General features: G+C 43.0%; 1 protein-coding gene and 1 long non-coding RNA gene across 11 annotated transcripts in view; one reads left to right on the top strand and one right to left on the bottom strand.

Moving 5' to 3' along the window:
• Positions 1–8,863, bottom strand: part of WDR47 (WD repeat domain 47) — a 47,076-nt gene extending 38,213 nt beyond the window's left edge. For all 4 annotated transcript variants that reach the window (XM_034778813.1, XM_034778815.1, XM_034778814.1 and 1 more), the window contains exon 1: positions 8,733–8,863. The gene's annotated coding sequence lies outside the window, so the exon portion shown is untranslated. The remainder of the gene's footprint in view (positions 1–8,732) is intronic.
• A 105-nt stretch (positions 8,864–8,968) lies between these two features.
• The window catches only part of LOC117881486, a 49,657-nt gene continuing 40,093 nt past the window's right edge, over positions 8,969–18,532 (top strand). For 6 of the 7 annotated variants that reach the window (XR_004646818.1, XR_004646819.1, XR_004646817.1 and 3 more), the window contains exons 1-2: positions 9,279–9,964; positions 12,017–12,200. This is a non-coding gene — a long non-coding RNA (uncharacterized LOC117881486). Of the gene's footprint in view, positions 9,965–12,016; positions 12,201–18,532 lie in introns of all 7 variants that reach the window. The other variant, XR_004646816.1, reaches the window with a different exon arrangement.

Genomic DNA, 18,532 nt, shown 5'->3' with positions numbered 1-18,532 from the left:
AAAAATGGTAGAGCCGGCACAGCAGTGGGTGTGTGCTCAAAATTTTTTTACTGATAGGGGTGCGCGATCAAAAAAGTTTGGAGACCACTGCTCTAGAGGTCCTCCATTTAGGAGCAGGTAATTACTAATCTACTTCCAATTTGGAAAGTACTGAAAATAGTAATCAAAAAGCAAAAGATAGAAATAAAAAGAAGTTTGCCATATCAAAGTTTAAATAATCAGTTTAGCTTGATTTTCCAAGTAAAATGTGTTACGAGGGATTAGTGAACAGATGAACTGTTTACCAGGCACAGTCAAGAGGAAAAATGAAAGAATAAATACCTGAATCTGAAAGTTCTCATTGCTCACAGTAACCTTATGCTGCTGAATTCTAACAGATATGAGAACTCAGACTTTTTTTTAAATATATCAGTTAAATCATAGCATTTTCCATATTCCTCCTTTAGCTGTTTGCCAGTTTTCTTTGTTTTTTCCCCCCCAGAACACTTGACTGGAAAATTATTTAGTTAGAGCAGCCTCGTTTATTTTGGAGCAGTGTACATTTGGCTGTGCCAGCTAGAATAGCCTGCCTTCTGTTAATATGACTAGTTTTAATTCATGTTTTAGTCACAGAAGGCTCTAGTCATCATTAAATATTCTAGTGGCTCCAATGGCAGGCACAACCATTATTTGGGCCTATGCTCTCAGCTAGCAATTTTTTCTTCTATTTAAGAGTCAGCTGGCTCATAGAACATTATATGTAAATAATTACTCCTGGGAGAATTCTGCATCACTGTACGTGCACAGAATTCATGTCCCCCACATATTTCTTTGCTTCCCCGCAGAAAAATGACTTCTGATGGGGGAGCAAAGGAAAACCACACAGGCACACTCCCCTCCCTGGCAGCACAGGCAGGTTGGTTTGGGAACCCGGAGAAGCCAATAGAGACATAAATAACCACTGCGGGTGTGTGAAGGGGTGGGCAGTCATGCGTGAGAGAGAGAGAGAGACAGACAGACAGACTCCGTCCCTCTCGCTCACTATTCCCGGCATGCTCAGCATGGAGGGGAAGGGCTTCAGGGTGTGTCTGAGGAGGTAGGCATGGCATAGGCTGTCCCCTCAGGCAGAGCAAATCATAGCAGCCTGCCCGCTTAGTGAATTGTTCCCATTGTCTTTGTGAATTCCCCCAGAAGTATAAAACAGATGTAAAATTTTCAAGGCTCCTTTACATGGCAAAAGTGGTGTAAAGGACAGTATGGCCTTATAAATGCTTATAGTGCTTTAGTGATTAGAACTGGTCTGAATTTTTGGACTGAAAAAATTTCTTGTCAAAATTTGCTCCATGAACTGTTTGTTACTGAGCTTTCTGGCAAGGGTCAGTACCCAATATAAATTATGAGTTTGGTTCCCCAGCCCTCACTTGCTCCTCAGTTGCCTATGATGTAACACTGAGCATATGGCTGCGTATATCTGTTGACTAATAACTACATTACTACCAGGCAAGGCGGTTTGGGGATTTCCTCCAATGCTCCTCACTCCCATTCTCTATCCATTGTATTGTAGTTTAAATTACCTAATTAATTGAAACCACAATGATTATATTGTGTTATTTTGACATAAAATATGCAGAATCTTAAAATATTGTGTGCATAATTTTTATATTTTTGGCACAGCATTTCCCCAGGAGTAGAATAATGAAAAGAAACAGAGTTACATAGTTTTGTGTTTGCTTCAAAAAGCTATTGGATGGTGAGATGTCATTCCCTCCCTAATGCCAACAGATGCTCTTCTTTCATCATTTTTCTAATTCTCTTTCTACAACTGGGGAAGGGTTTTTTTGATCCTAGAAGATAATCCAGTCATATCTTTTAGAGGGAAGGAGAAAACTAACAACCGTATCAGAACATATACTGTAATATTGAAGTGTCAACACCTTAATCCCCAACCTCATCTTCTGAAGTAGGTCTCTAGACTTCAGATTTGCCTTTTATTATGTTTTATGATATTATGGTTTTTATTGAACCTCAAATAATTTCCTAGCAGACAGGTAAAACTACTACTCCACCTTAAAATGAGTCTCTTCAGTAGGATATTACTAGTACAGTTCATGCAGAATAAGACCTCCAATTGAGCAATGGAACATTTAGTTTGGACTTTTGTTTGGATTGGATGGCACCACAGATAAAAGCTAAATAGAAGTACAGGCTCTACATGCCTTCCACGATAGCATTAAAGTTAAATATTTACACACCTTACTGATGCAGAAACCAATGTGATATACAATACCATTCTTGGAAGTACAATTACATTAAGTGAAAGATCTAACAGCTGTGACATAAAAGAAATTATCAGCACAAAAAACAACCACCACGTCTGTAAACCAGGAACAGTCCTGCTTCCGCAAAGTTATTCTAGGAGAATTCTATGGCACTGCAACATGTAAAAGCACCACTCATCTTCCACACAGATAACTTGGATCTTTGAATGCAGATGTAAAGTTCTACAGCTATACAATTTTTTTAGATCAGTACTACAGAAGAGTATTCATCCTGTATACCAGTGGTTCAAACTTTTTTACTGGTGACCCCTTTCACATAGCAAGCCTCTGAGTGCAATCCCCCTTATAAATTAAAAAAAAAAAAAAAAAAAAAACTTTTCTATATCTTTAACACCATTATAAATGCTGAAGGCAAAGCGGGGTGGGGATGGAGGCTGACAGCTCACGACCCCCTCATGTAGTAACTTTTCAACCCCCTGAGGGGTCCCAACCTCCAGTTTGAGAACCCCTGCTGTATACCTTTAGAGATAAGAGAACTAACAATTTCAGTGGACCAACAACAGGTGAGCCCCATTTTGCAAACAAAATTGTCACTGACAACAAAAACAAAAAAGCCACCACATCATAATAAACTAAGCTACTGCATGAGAAATTTACATCTTACTACAAAAGAGAAAATCTGAGGTTTCATATAATCCTAGTCAGTACTTTAAAGTGTCAATGGTTTGGTAAGCATTTGACACCAAAATGCTTTTATAACTAAAATAAATCAGTCGTATCTGGAACTAAAATGAGAAGCTCAGAGGGTCTTCCTTTTGATCTAGATTCCATTGAAACCAAGACAAATTTTGCCAGTGACTTCAGTAGAAGCAGGATTAGGCCCAAAACTGTCCAGTCCTGCAAGATGACAAGTATCATCTGTTTCCAGATTCCATGGTACTTTCTGCAAGAGTCGGTCTGTGCTCATTTAGAGTTCTTGCCAAATTCCAACACGGATAATTACATTTTGACTACTTACATTCTGCTTGCAATTGAAATAAAGGGCTCAATACAATCCAGGAGATCATGTACATCTTGCAGGAGACCTAAAGATTGTTTATTGATTCATTATCAGTTATGGCAACATTTTTTGGGCCCCATTTAAAAAAAAATGGTGGTAGGACATTGAATTTCTGAGGAAAAGATGCAACATACTGAGAATTCATTAACATGACTCTGAAGGGACTGACTGAAAATGCAGATGAGAGGGATACTTCACAATTGCTAGTCTAATGGCAATGAGCCAGAAATAAATCGGCGGTCTACTACAGAAAATTTTTCATTTAATTGAAGGTTTTTAAGGGTAACAAGAAAAAAACCTCAGATTTAATACACTTATATGCATTACACAGTCAAGTTAACCTAAGATGCACTGGAATAATGAGCTGTAAAGTATGCAATGTGAAAAATCTAGAAGTTTGCACACAGGATCTTGTGAAATGTGTGTTTATATATCAATTTTTTAAAAACATTATAGGTATTAAACACCGAGCAGCAGAAAAACTGATGGTTAGAGCTCAAGCTGCATCTTCAAACCATCCCACTGTGACTCCGTATTGTCAGCACATATGGCACATAACGTCACCAATGATCTGATCAAGCACTAATACTCAAGAATGACTGAGCGGCAGTGTTAAAGGTTTAAAATTCCTTTCTTTGCATTTATATCCTAAGCTTTCAGATTTCTGTGCTAGTTTTCCTTTAAAAAATGTAAAACCAAAAACCAAAACCAGAGTATTATAAGTATTGGAAGGTCAACAGAATCAGGAAACATCTATTCTTGGGGGCATAATTTAAGCTTAACATCCTACACAGGGTGTTTGCCGATAAATGGAATGGTAACTCCAATTGTGCAAACTTGTATCTATGGCTTTTTAGTAGAAGTTACATAAAGAACTTTGTAAGGGAGTTTAAAAAAAACCCAGTTTTGTTCATATTTTAGATAGCAATGCATTTCTAAAATAAAATGTTAGTGCCCTTAGATAATGATCAATGACTGAGGGGCAGTCATACTGGGAATTCATTTAGACTTTTGAAAGTCTAAACTAATGGATGTTTGTACTAGTTCTAAAAAAAACAGTTATTAAGGGATGAAATAGACAATTAAAGAGAACATATTCTTAATTTTTTTTTAAAGACACAATATTCACCCCTTAATTTCTGCAAGAAGTTTTAATTTCTGGCATCAAAAGATCTCCAATATACTCCTTTTATATTTTTTCATCATATTACAAATATTCCCAGAGTCATAAGAACATAAGAATGGCCATACTGGGTCAGACCAAAGGTCCGTTCAGCCCAGTATCCTGTCTACCGATAATGACCAATGCCAGGTGTCCCAGAGGGAGTGAACCTAACAGGTAATGATCAAGTGATCTCTCTCCTGTCATCCATCTCCACCCTCTGACAAACAGAGGCTAGGGAAAATGGCTAATAGCCATTAATGGACTTAACCGCCATGAATTTATCTAGCTCTCTTTTAAACCTTGTTATAGTCCTAGCCTTCACAACCTCCTCAGGCAAGGAGTTCCAAAGATTGACTGTGTGAGGAAGAACTTCATTTTATTTGTTTTAAACCTGCTGTCCATTAATTTCATTTGGTGGCCCCTAGTTCTTATATTATGTGAACAAGTAAATAAACTTTTCCTTATTCACTTTCTCCACACCACTCATGATTTTATATACCTCTATCATATCCCCCCTTAGTCTCCTCTTTTCCAAGCTGAAAAGTCCTAGCCTCTTTAATCTCTCCTTATATGGGACCCATTCCAAACCCCTAATCATTTTAGTTGCCCTTCTCTGAACCTTTTCTAATGCCAGTATATTTTTTTGAGATTAGGAGACCACATCTGTACGCAGTATTCAAGATGTGGGTGTACCATAGATTTATATAAGGGCAATAAGATATTGTCCATCTTATTCTCTATCCCTTTTTGAATGATTCCTAACATCCTGTTTGCTTTTTTGACTGCAGCTGCACACCGCGTGGATGTCTGCAGAGAACTATCCACGATGACTCCAAGATCTCTTCCCTGATTAGTTGTAGCTAAATTAGCCCCCATCATACTGTATGTATAGCTGGGGTTATTTTTTCCAATGTGCATTACTTTACATTTATCCACATTAAATGTCATTTGCCATTTTGTTGCCCAATCACTTAGTTTTGTGAGATCTTTTTGAAGTTCTTCACAGTCTGCTTTGGTCTTAACTATCTTGAGCAATTTAGTATCATCTGCAAACTTTGCCACCTCACTGTTTACCCCTTTCTCCAGATCATTTATGAACAAGTTGAATAGGATTGGTCCTAGGACTGACCCTTGGGGATCACCACTAGTTAGCCCTTTCCATTCTGAAAATTTACCATTTATTCCTACCCTCTGTTCCCTATCTTTTAACCAGTTCTCAATCCATGAAAGGACCTTCCCTCTTATCCCATGACAACTTAATTTACGTAAGAGCCTTTGGTGAGGGACCTTGTCAAAGGCTTTCTGGAAATCTAAGTACACTATGTCCACTGGATCCCCCTTGTCCACATGCTTGTTGTCCCCATCAAAGAACTCTAATAGATTAGTAAGACATGATTTCCCTTTACAGAAACTATGTTGACTTTTGCCCAACAATTTATGTTCTTCTATGTGTCTGACAATTTTATTCTTTACTATTGTTTCAACTAATTTGCCCGGTACTGATGTTAGACTTACCGGTCTGTAATTGCCAGGATCACCTCTAGAGCCCTTTTTAAATATTGGTATTACATTAGTTATCTTCCAGTCATTGGGTACAGAAACTGATTTAAAGGACAGGTTACAAACCAGTTAATAGTTCAGCAATTTCACAGTTGAGTGCTTTCAGAACTCTTGGGTGAATGCCACCTGGTCCCGGTGACTTGTTACTGTGAAGTTTATCAATTAATTCCAAAACCTCCTCTAACGACACTTCAATCTGTGACAATTCCTCAGATTTGTCATCTACAAAGGACAGCTCAGGTTTGGGAATCTCCCTAACACCCTGAGCCGTGAAGACTGAAGCAAAGAATTCATTTAGTTTTTCCGCAATGACTTTATTGTCTTTAAGTGCTCCTTTTGTATCTCGATCGTCCAGGGGCCCCACTGGTTGTTTAGCAGGCTTCCTGCTTCTGATGTACTTAAAAAACATCTCTACAGCTATCATTGTACACAGAAGAGCAAAATGCATTCAAAAGTCTAGTTTTCCTAACAGGTGTAAATAACAAGCTGTAAACCATAAGCCTTTTAAAATGCAGACACTTCTGAAGAGACTCTCTCACAATAATAACCGTTGCAGCAAAAACAACTTCACAGAAAAGAGCTCCGTAAGTAGTATTAAGGGAAAAAAGAAAAAAACATTTAAAATAAAAAATTATAATTAAAATGTTCACTTCTTGGTGTGAAATATTAGACACATTTTTATTCATTCATTTTAGCATAACCTAGCCCCTGATTCTGCAATGATATCTCCATGTGAGCACAGGAGTCTGTCCATGCAGAGAGTTCATTGCAGGATCTGGGCCCAAGTCATTAACTTGCGGCTCCATTTTCACTCTGTCCTCAATAATTCTCAGATGCCCTAAATAAAAGAGGAAATATTTAAAAATTACATTCTATGGGCCAAGTTTTTATCTGAATTAATTCCCATGAAATAGGGATATATAGGGTGGAAATCACTGGAGATCACTTAGCCCTTAGGAACAAGGTAATATAAAAATTCATATAAACTACATTACAATACAGGTACTCTGATTTTAATTAAAAAGACAAACCTGTGTATAAGGACGAATTATACAATGCATTTTCCCATGCCTGGCCCCCAAATGAACAGCGTTAACTCAATGGCTCAACTTTTTTCCATTCCACTGATCAGTTGTCAAAATAAAGATTCTATCATGCACCACCCTCTCTCTCCACACCTCCACTACTTAGCATCCAAGTGTTTCATATTGGAGCACCTCCTTGTGGTCTGCAAGGCCCAGTTTAGAGAGAGACAATATTACATACTTCATTAAGGTTTGACCTACTATATTTGATAACTGACTGGCAAATTTCCTTGCTTTTATCAGTTTCTTTTACAACCTGAATGCTCTTTGTCTAGATTATAAATGCACATCATGCAGAGAAGTGTATGATGGACGCCGAAAAAAAAAAAAAAAGAAAAAAAAAAAAGAAAGGTGAAATTAAGAATACTTGTATGTTGTGATAAAGAGGAAAAAGGAAACAACTTTTACTAAAAATTTTTTTTGACAATCTAGCAACTAGCTAATGTGTTTTGACTAAGTAGTCGCTGGTACGCCACTTTTGTATTGGCATACTTCATTCGTTTTATCTCATGTGTATTTAAGAGTATTTTCTCCTTTTTGCTACTCAAAACCCTGAAACAATAACATACTTAATGATATCCAGTATCAGGGGGTAGCCGTGTTAGTCTGTATCTACAAAAACAACAAGGAGTCTGGTGGCACCTTAAAGACTAACAGATTTATTTGGCCATGAGCTTGCGTGAGTAAAAACCTCACTTCTTCGGATGCATCCGAAGAAGTGAGGTTTTTACTCACGAAAGCTTATACTTAATGATACAGTATCAAGATACAGAAAATATTTCCAGAATGTTTACTCAAAAGAACTAAGAACATGTAGGACTTCAGTGAGATTACTGTACTTAAATATTAAGGTTTAATGCATCATATTTATACATCCCATTTGTCAGCAATAAAGGCAAAAAGGAAACCGCATCTTGTTCACGCAAACACAAGCATGCTAAGAGTCGACGCATTTTTATGTCCAAGACACCTAATTATAGAGGACTTGCCCTGTAAACGCTACAACAAAGGGAAATCAGTACTTAGATGCCGGGATCACAACAGAGGAATCAGGCTAGAACCACACTGTCCCCTTGCTCTTCACGGGGGGAATGAACCGGGGCTGCAGGCCACAGAACAGGAACACGCACCACATTTAGACTGGAGGATACCGGGGTCTGGGGCGGGGTAGGAGAGAATGCCAAGATGAATGGGTTTTCGCCAAACCAGCACCAAAGCAGCCAGGCTGTTGTCTCGCCTGGTCCCTTCAGCACCACCCTCCGCTCCACTGTCTGGCAGGCGACCTCCTCCCCATGACAGGGGACCCTGCCATCCCCTAGGACTTCCCCCCTTCAGAGCTCCCGCTGTCACCCCACCCGCCCGAGACTCTCTTCTACCCCCACTTCCCTGACAGGCCCGCCGCCTCCCCACCCCCAGCTCCTGCTCCCACTCCCCCCCTCCGGTTTGCTCCCTCCCAGACACTCCCCCCCCCATTGCCTTCTATCACCCTCTCTCGGGAGGTGCCAGCCTGGCCCCCGCAGACAGGGGTCCCCAGCAGGCCGGGACTCTCCCCAGGCAGCCCGAGCCCGGGGCTGCTCCCCACGACGATGACGACGCGGACCTACCTGAGGGGAGTCCGGGGGGCCCGGACGCACAGATACACACGGAGCGGATGGGAGGAACGCAAAATGGCGGCGGGTCCCTGGCCCAGGAATAAGGGGGTCCAGTTCGGCGTCTGCCCCGACCCTACGGCTCCGCTTCTGGCTGCTCCGGCTCCCTGACTGCGGTTGTCAAGCGGCTCCGCCAATCGCGGCCCGGCAGCGCCGCTCCTCAGGCCCCTCCCCGCGCCGGGGCGGGGTGACCGCGCAGCCGCCGGAATGGAAACGGGAGACGGGGAGGGGCAGGGGCGGCTGCTCTGTGGGCAGCCGGGTGTGTTGGTTGCCCCCTGCCCTAGGGAGCTCTGAGGCGGGGTTGTGGCGGCTGGGCGTCCGCCTGGGGCCGTGACAGGAGCGTTGGGCGGGCCCCGGGACCTCCTGGCACCCGCTGCTGGTCCGGACAGAACCGATGGGCAAGGCGAAAAGAAGCGAGAAGGAGGCGAAGCGGGCCCCGTTGCAGGCGGCTGCGCTGGGGAAGAGGCGTTATCTGCACCCGCCAGCCCCCAGGAGTACGGACGTTGCGGGTGGAAACATAAGCTCGCCTTGAAGGCAGCTGCGAAAACGGTTTACGTTTTAGGACAACGCAGAAGGGAAAGTTCTCCTCAAGTGGCCACTCGGCTTGGAACGGGGAGAGATCTGAGAGCTGTGCAGCCACAGAAACTAACCCTGGCTAGCAGGGACTTATACATGTTAATGAAGGAAACTCTGCCGGGTAAATTACTTAATGTGTCTGCCTACGCTTCACCATCTAGTCAAAGATGGTTCATGTTCCGAAATGGTTTGTGCCACCTTGGCTCTGCCTGGATTCTGCGCTGCTGCACAGTTCACCTGCCCCTGGCACAAGTCAGAGCATCTCCGTAGCACTGATTATCACCTTGAACATTTCCCATCCCTTACATTAGTCTGTGTGCACCTACCGAGCAGGTTTAGTTGAGCCCAAACTTGTAGGTAAGATTCCAAGACTTTAGTGTATCAGAAGGAGAGGCAGGTCTGCAGAGAAGGTTTTGTGGCAAAGGTACTGGACAAGGACTTAAGAAGTCTGGATTTTGGTTTCAACTCTGCTATAGCTAGTAAGGTGTAGCTTTGGGCAAGTCAATCTGTCTGTGCCTCACTTTCCCATCTGTAAAATGGTGATTTAAAAGAGTTTCCTGCCTCAGTGGGTGTTGTATGGATATCTTCATTCATGTTTACGAGGTGCTCAGGTATGTGGTGAGTCTCATGGAAAAGTATATAAATAACCTAGCAGCCAAGAACAAAAGATTCCTCCCATGTCATACCCACTGCAATCAGCAAAGGGCAGGCAGACCACAAATAATGAGATAGCTTGCTCATAATTACAAGTTGCTGGTACATGCATTTGTTATGATAGTCTTTGTAAAGTTTCTTGTTATAAGACAAAGACCCGGAAAGTGTCAAAAGGAGGGTATGATCAAAGTACAAGGCCTCTTAGCTAACTGTCCTTACATATTCAATGAGTTGCCCACCAGTCAGTCTGTGGGTGTAAATTGTTAGCAAAGCAGAGCAATTTCTATGTAGAATACTTTGTTTTTTTTAATGTGTTGGCCTGGAGGCAGTGAACATCGGTAAAAATGAGGGCAGGGCCCATGGCATAAGCAAACTGCAATAAGGGTTTGACAAGGAAGCTAGAACAGGAAACCTCAACATTATTAGACTATTTTATTTATTTCTGTGCTGCATATCACCAAAGTATTCTTTTTCACTGTCCATATATATAGAATAAATCTATATACATCGATAGCATGTGTATGCCTCCAAATACACAATATGAAAATCTAGTCTTTACTAGTTTTGAATGTATTTGTGTTGGGGATGAGTAAAATATTGCCAGCTGCATGGTGAGTTCCTGGACCTCCCTGCCATCACAGTAAGAGGTGGGGAATCACTTGGCTTTTCCAGAAAAGAACAGTGCTGCCAACTAAAATATGCATATGTAGGGTTGGGAACCCTAGCTGGCAGACCACATGCCTTTAAAGCTGTGGGGCACTGGTGGACAGGTTATCCATTTCACCGCCTTTGCACTTGCTGTTGTATAAGAAGAAGAAGAATGGCTGCATGCGTGTGCAGGGGATGTGGGAATTAAGATGCACTCTGTGTGCCCTCTTTTTTTCCACACACACCCAGATAATAGCTCCATAAAAATGTGCCGTGAGACCTTTGTTTTATTAGTATATAGCTCCTTAATCTTTTTGTGGTTTGGCTATATTACTATAACACTGTTTGAGAGCTATTTAAGCAAGTATTCTACAAACTACTGAAAAATCACCTACAATTAATATAGAACAGGTGCACTTGTTTCCTTTGGGATAACGCATTATAAACACTGTGATGGGTGTTCTTACAACCATATTTCCCTTGCTAATGCAGTGGAGACTTATGGGTTGTTGGCAATATATTTAATTACTAGATGTGAGCCTCCAGGTTAGCCTTGGAATTTTGTTCTACTGTCTTCTCACATTTTCCTGTGTGCTACAGCAAATCTGTTTTGCCTTATTTAATTATGGTAACTATGCTTTAAAATGTTGAACTGAGGTAGACCACTTCATTCTTGAGACCGTTTTAATTGGATGAAATAAATATGTCCATTTATTAGATATTTTCATTTTTCAGTGCCTGTGTGTGTGTGTGTGTGTGTGTGTGTGTGTGTATATATATATATATATATATATATATATATATAAAATAAGGCAAAACAGATTTGCTGTAGCACACAGGAAAATGTGAGAAGACAGTAGAACAAAATTCCACATATATATTTATATATGTGTGTATAATATATATATGTATGTATGTATATATATATAAAATAAATTTCTTAGTATTAAATGAATCAGTCACATGAGATGGGGTGCAGAAGGGAGTGCTTTAGAATATTCAGTGCAGCATTTGAAAAACCAAAAACACAAAATGTACGAACGCCACATTGACAGTAATAGATATTTCTCACTTCTAACCTTTACACAACAGACATGTATATAAACTCTGTGGTGAAGAGAGTAGAAGAATGGAAAAATATGACCATCTAAGAGTTCCATTGGAGTATTGAAAGGATTACCATGGGTTTCAGTATAGTAGGATTGGGAACTTCCTAGGGCCCTGATTCTATGAGGTATTCAATTCTGCACAGAGTTGCACCCCGAAGAAACAAGTTATTTCTGTTTTATCTTGAAACAGCCAAAATGTGCAAGAAAAAATATTAAGTCTTTCAACCCTCTTATCCTGTTCTCTTTTTCTAGAAAGGAATATGTAAAAGGATGCCAAACTCTTTATCCTGTGAAGAGTGATGCAGACAAAGTGCCAGCTATTCAGCAGTGACTCTGCAATTAAAGGGCTATGAATACACGACTTTCAGGTCCTGGAAAGAAGCCCTTCTGCATGATTACAGTTCTGATATCACATTGCATGTAACTTGACTCTCAGGTAAGACAATGAATGCCCCCATTTACCTGTAAAAATATCACTCAGGTTCAGAGCTCTCTCATTGGAGTGAATGGGCAGTGTAGGTGTTTATTAATGTAATGATTTTTAAAAGAATTAAATGCACCATTTAAAAGAAATGTACATATTCTGCAATACATCAGCAACCTGATGGTGCATAAGGAAATGAAAGTGACTATAAACAAATGGGAACTGGACCTGTTTAGTTTCACTGGCCAAGCTGAGAAAAATGCAAAAAGCGACCTATCGGCATAAATTTTGAAAAGTACATTAGATTTTAAATGTTATTTCAGTTTTAATCAGTCAAAGCATTAGCAGAAACACATATATAAATTAAAAGAAAAGTCTATCATGTTGTTTTATTGTGGCTAATCCATTAATATGTTGTTGGAGTATATGGAGGCACAGGTCCTTAGTGCAGATGATTTGTCTCTAGTGGAACACCTGAGACTCAGTGTTTTGTATTGGGAGTAAGCCTCCCCACCCCCCAACACACAGACAGGATGATGAAAAAGAAGAAGAAATTCTGAGTTCAAAGTGTTTACGCTTCCATGTGTGAGAATTACCTCTATGTAGGGAACACAGGGTTCTTAGTGAGGATAGACAAATCCCTGCAGACATCTGTCCTCAGAGAAGGTGCAGTTAGCTCCCTTTTGAGAGTTCCGCCTGGGAGAACAACAGAGCCTGTATTTGCAGTGTTGTTGTAGCTGCATTGGTCCCAGGATATTAGAGAGACAAGGTGGGTGAGGTGATTGGACCCACAGAAGTTGGTCCAATAAAAGACATTATCATTTATCTTGTCTAAGATTTCCACAAAGGAGCTAGAATTGCTTATAGAGCCTTCACTGAAACTAGACAACCTTTAGTTCATCTTTGCATTAACAATTCCAGTTTCGAGGTAGATCAAACAACAAAAAATATTGAGCCAACAAAAGATAATCTGCATCCAGATCATTTTAATAAGTGTTGACTTGTGTGCTCTTGTCAGGTCTTGTTTTACCAGGAGTTAGGTCTGTGATGTTGTGGGAAGGATGAGGCAAACGCTGTTTAATGCAAAGCTCAGTACTTTATTAGCTCTTAATCTTTATGAAAGACTCCATTAGCAGATTAGCACTGACATAAAAACATAGGTAACTATTACTTCTTATGTTTGCCAGACTATGTATACATAAAGCTCATGTACCATAGACATAGTACTTTGTGATGCATCTTATGTGGGTCACAGAAATTCCTTTCAGGATATTTACTTGGATCTGCAAAAAGGCAGCAATGACAATTTAAGGCTTGTCTACATGGGAAGTCATTCCAGAATAGCTATTCCTGGTCAACTCTATGGCCTGGTCTACGCTACGAGTTTGTCGAATTTAGCAGCGTTAAATCGAATTAACCATGCACCCATCCACACAACGAAGCCATTTACTTAGACATAAAGGGCTCTTAAAATCGATTTCTGTACTTCTCCCCGACAAGGGGATTAGCGCTGAAATCGATATCGCCAGTTCGAATTAGGGTTAGTGTGGACGCAATTTGATGGTATTGGCGTCCGGGAGCTATCCCACAGTGCACCATTGTGACCGCTCTGGACAGCACTTTCAACTCAGATGCACTGGCCAGGTGTACAGGAAAAGCCCCGTGAACTTTTCAATGTCATTTCCTGTTTGGCCAGTCGAGCTCATCAGCACAGGTGACCATGCAGAGCTCATAAGCACAGGTAACCATGCAGTCCGAGAATCGAAAAAGAACTCTAGCCTGGACCGTACGGGAGGTACTGGATCTGATCGCTGTATGGGGAGACGATTCCGTGCTATCAGATCTATGTTCCAAAAGACGAAATGCCAATACATTTGAAAAAATCTCCAAGGGCATGATGGAGAGAGGCCACAACAGGGACTCAACACAGTGCCGCGTGAAAGTTAAGGAGCTCAGACAAGCATATCAGAAAACCAAAGAATCAAACGGATGCTCTGGGGCAGAGCCGCAGACATGCCGCTTCTATGCTGAGCTGCATGCAATTCTAGGGGGGGCGCCACCATTACTGCACCCCTGACCGTGGATTCCGAGGAGGGGGTACTCTCAGCCATGCCTGAGGATTTTGCGGACGGGGAAGATGAGGAGGAGGATGAGCTTGAGGAGAGCACACAGCACACCGTTCTCCCCAACAGCCAGGATCTTTTTCTCACCATGACTGAAATACCCTCCCGGACCATGAAGCTGTAGAAGGGACCTCTGGTGAGTGTACCTTTGTTATATAAAACATGGTTTAAAAGCAAGCGTTTTTTAATGATTAATTTGCCCTGAGGACTTGGGATGCATTCGCGGCCAGTACAGCTACTGGAAAAGTCTGTTAACGTGTCTGGGGATGGAGCGGAAATCCTCCAGGGACATCTCCGTGAAGCTCTCCTGGAGGTATTCCAAAAGCCTTCGCAGAAGGTTTCTGGGGAGAGCAGCCTTATTCCGTTCTCCATGGTAGGACACTTTACCACGCCATGCTAGTAGCAAGTAATCTGGTATCATTGCATGACAAAGCCTGGCAGCATATGGTCCCGGTGTTTGCTGGCAGTCAGGCAACATCCGTTCTTTATTTCTGTGTTATCCTCAGGAGAGTGATATCGTTCATGGTAACCTGGTTGAAATACGGGAATTTTAATTAAGGGGACATTCAGAGGTGGCCGTTCCTACTGGGCTGTTTGCCTGTGGCTGAAAAGAAATCCTTCTCGTAGTTAGCAAAGCAGTGGCGGGTGGGAGGGTGCATTGGCGCTGAGCTGTTCGCATTTGGCTAGCAGGGATCTTCCCTGATACCAGCCACGCGGTGGGGGGAGGGGTAAAGCGATCATCCCAGAGAATTGGATGGGGGAGGGGAGGGTTCGTTTTGGTTTCTGCTGTTGCACGTTAACACGAAAACCTCAGCACTCAATGGGTTTTGCTTGGTATGGGAAAGGAGGGCACTGCTTTTATGAAGGTTGCAGAAACCGAAAGACTATGGCTTACCATGGCTGCCTGCAAGCCGAATTCTGTTGCCCAGCCCTGCGTCTGTGATCTCTAACACCAAAGCGCAGGCACTCAATATAAGATGCAAAATGTGACCTTGTACTGAAATCACATGTGCTATGTAATGTGAATAGTGTTGTTCACTGTGAAAGAGTATACATTTTACAGAATAATGGGTATCTTTTTAAATACTTTTTTCCCTCCCGCAGCTGCACATTTTTCAAGCCTCCCTCCTCCGTCCTGAAGGCTATCTCAGATAAGGCGGTGAAAAAAACGCACGCGTGATGAAATGTTTTCTGAGATCACGCTGTCGACCTGCAATGAAAGAGCTCATCTGAATGTGTGGAAGGACGCAGTATCACAGTACAGGAAAGCGGCCAATGAACGTGAGGACAGGAGGGATGATAGAGATGAGAGGTGGCGGCAGGAAGATCAGAGGAGGCAGGATGCAACGCTGGGGCTACTGCGGGATCAAACGGACATGCACCGGCGTCTGGTGGAGCTTCAGGAATGGCAGCAGAATCACAGAGTGCTGCTGCAGCTCCTGTTTAACTGCTCTCCCCAAGTTCCATAGCCTCCTCACCCAGACGCTCAAGAAAGTGTGGGGGGAGGCTCCGGGCACCCAACCACTCCACCCCAGTGGACAGCCCAAACAACAGAAGGCTGTCATTCAACAAGTTTTGAAGTGGCCTTTTCCTTCCCTCTTCCTCTCCTCCCACACCCCACCCGGGCTACCTTGTCAGTTATCTCCCTATTTTTATAATCAATTAATAAAAAATACATGGTTTTTAAATGATAGTGACTTTATTTCCTTTGCAAGCAAGCTGTGATTGATGGGGGGAGGGTGGGTGGCTTACAGGAAATGAATCAACCAAGGGGGTGGGTTTTCGTCAAGGAGAAACAAACAGAACTGTCACACCGTAGCCTGGCCAGTCATTAAACTGGTTTTCAAAGCTTCTGTGATGCGCAGCGCTTCCTGGTGTGCTCTTCTAATTGCCCTGGTGTCTGGCTGCACGTAATCAGTGGCCAGGCGATTTGCCTCAACCTCCTACCCCGCCATAAACGTCTCCCACTTACTCTCACAGAGATTGTGGAGCACACAGCAAGCAGCAATAACAATGGGAATATTGGTTTCGCTGAGGTCTGAGCGAGTCAGTAAAGTGTGCCAGCGACCCTTTAAACGTCCAAATGCACATTCTACCACCATTCTGCACATGCTCAGCCTATAGTTGAACAGCTCCTGACTACTGTCCAGGCTGCCTGTGTATGGCTTCATGAGCCATGGCATTAAGGGGTAGGCTGGGTCTCCAAGGATAACTATAGGCATTTCGACATCCCCAACAGTTATTTTCTGGTCCGGGAAGTAAATCCCTTGCTGCAGCCATTTAAACAGACTAGTGTTCCTGAAGATGCTAGCGTCATGAACCCTTCCCGGCCATCCCACGTTGATGTTGGTGAAACGTCTCTTGTGATCCGCCAGTGCTTGCAGCACCATTGAAAAGTACCCCTTGCGGTTTATGGACTGGCTGCCCTGGTGCTCCGGTGCCAAGATAGGGATATGGGTTCCATTTATCGCCCCACCACAGTTAGGGAATCCCATTGCAGCAAAGCCATATACTATGACCTGCACATTTCTTAGTCACTACCTTTGGTAGCAGCAGCTCAGTGATTGCTTTGGCTACTTGCATCACAGCAGCCCCCACAGTAGATTTGCCCACTCCAAATTGATTCCCGACCAAACGGTAGCTATCTGGCGTTGCAAGCTTCCACAGGGCTATTGCCACTCGCTTCTCAACTGTGAGGGCTGCTCTCATCTTGGTATTCTTGCGCTTCAGGGCAGGGGAAAGCAAGTCACAAAGTTCCATGAAAGTGCCCTTATGCATGCGAAAGTTTCGCAGCCACTGGGAATCATCCCACACCTGCAACACTGTGCAGTCCCACCGGTCTGTGCTTGTTTCCCAGAATCGGCGTTCCACGGCATGAACCTGCCCCATTAACACCATGATCTCCAAAGTGCCAGGGCCTGCGCTTTGAGAGAATTCTGTGTCGCCGTCGCCTCCTCCTCACCTGGTTTTTCAAGTTCTGATTCTGCATAAACTGCAAGATAATGCATGAGGTGTTTACAATGTTCATGACTGCTGCGTTGAGATGAGCGGACTCCATGCTTGCCGTGGTATGGCGTCTGCACTGAAAAAAGGCGCGAAACAATTGTCTTCCATTGCTCTGACGGAGGGAGGGGCAATTGACGACATTGCTTACAGGGAATTAAAATCAACAAAGGGGGTGGCTTTGCATCAAGGAGAAACACAAACAACTGTCACACAGAATGGCCCCCTCAAGGATTGAACTCAAAACCCTGGGTTTAGCAGGCCATTGATTTCACAGAGGGGGGGGGGAGCAACTGAATACAAAACAAATCTGGTCTATTTCTTGTTTTAATCCACTCCATCTATCTTATACATCTTAGGCTGGCAGCAGACAGTGCAGTTCGATTGCTAGCCATCGTCATCTCCTGGTTGCTCAGCAGAAGATGCTGCATTATGACTGCTAGCCACCGTCCTCTCCTGGCTGCTCGCTAGAAGATGGGCATGACCTGGCTGAGTCACTTCCATGTCTGCCCAGGTGCCCCTGATCGACCTCACCGAGGTTGGCTAAAAGAGCATCCAGGAGTATGACGATGATGGCTACCAGGTGTAATGCACCGTCTGCTACCAAAAGGCAATGAGCTGCTGCTGTGTAGCAATGCAGTCCCATGTCTGCCAGCACCCAGGAGATATACGGTGATGGTCAGCTGAGCGGGCTCCATGCTTGCCGTGGTATGGCGTCTGCACAGGTAACCCACGAAAAAAGGCGTGAAACTATTGTCTGCCATTGCTTTCATGGAGGGAGGGAGGGAGAGGGGGGGCCTGACGACATGTACCCAGAACCACCCGCGACAATGTTTTTTGCCTCATCAGACACTGGGAATCTCAACCCAGAATTCCAGTGGGCGGAGGAGACTGTGGGTACCATGGGATAGCTACCCACAGTGCATGCTCCGGAAGTCGACGCTGGCCTCGGTACTATGGACGCACACCGCTGAATTAATGTGCTTAGTGTGGACGCATGCACTCGACTTTATACAATCTGTTGCCAAAAATCAAATTCTGTAAAATCGGAGTAATTTCATAGTGTAGACATACCCTATTCGTGGATGCTCTTATTCTAGAATAAGGTGTGTTATTCTGAATTAGCTTAATCCACAGTAGATAAAGCACTCTTATTCCAGAATAAGAATGTCTACGGTTGGAGTTAATCAGGAATAGCTGATGTACTTTAAATTCACA

Source organism: Trachemys scripta, chromosome 8 (assembly GCF_013100865.1).
Source record: "Trachemys scripta elegans isolate TJP31775 chromosome 8, CAS_Tse_1.0, whole genome shotgun sequence".
NCBI classification, from domain to species: domain Eukaryota; kingdom Metazoa; phylum Chordata; order Testudines; family Emydidae; genus Trachemys; species Trachemys scripta.
Note: the sequence above shows the minus strand (reverse complement) of the source record. Positions and strands in the feature narration are given on the sequence as shown.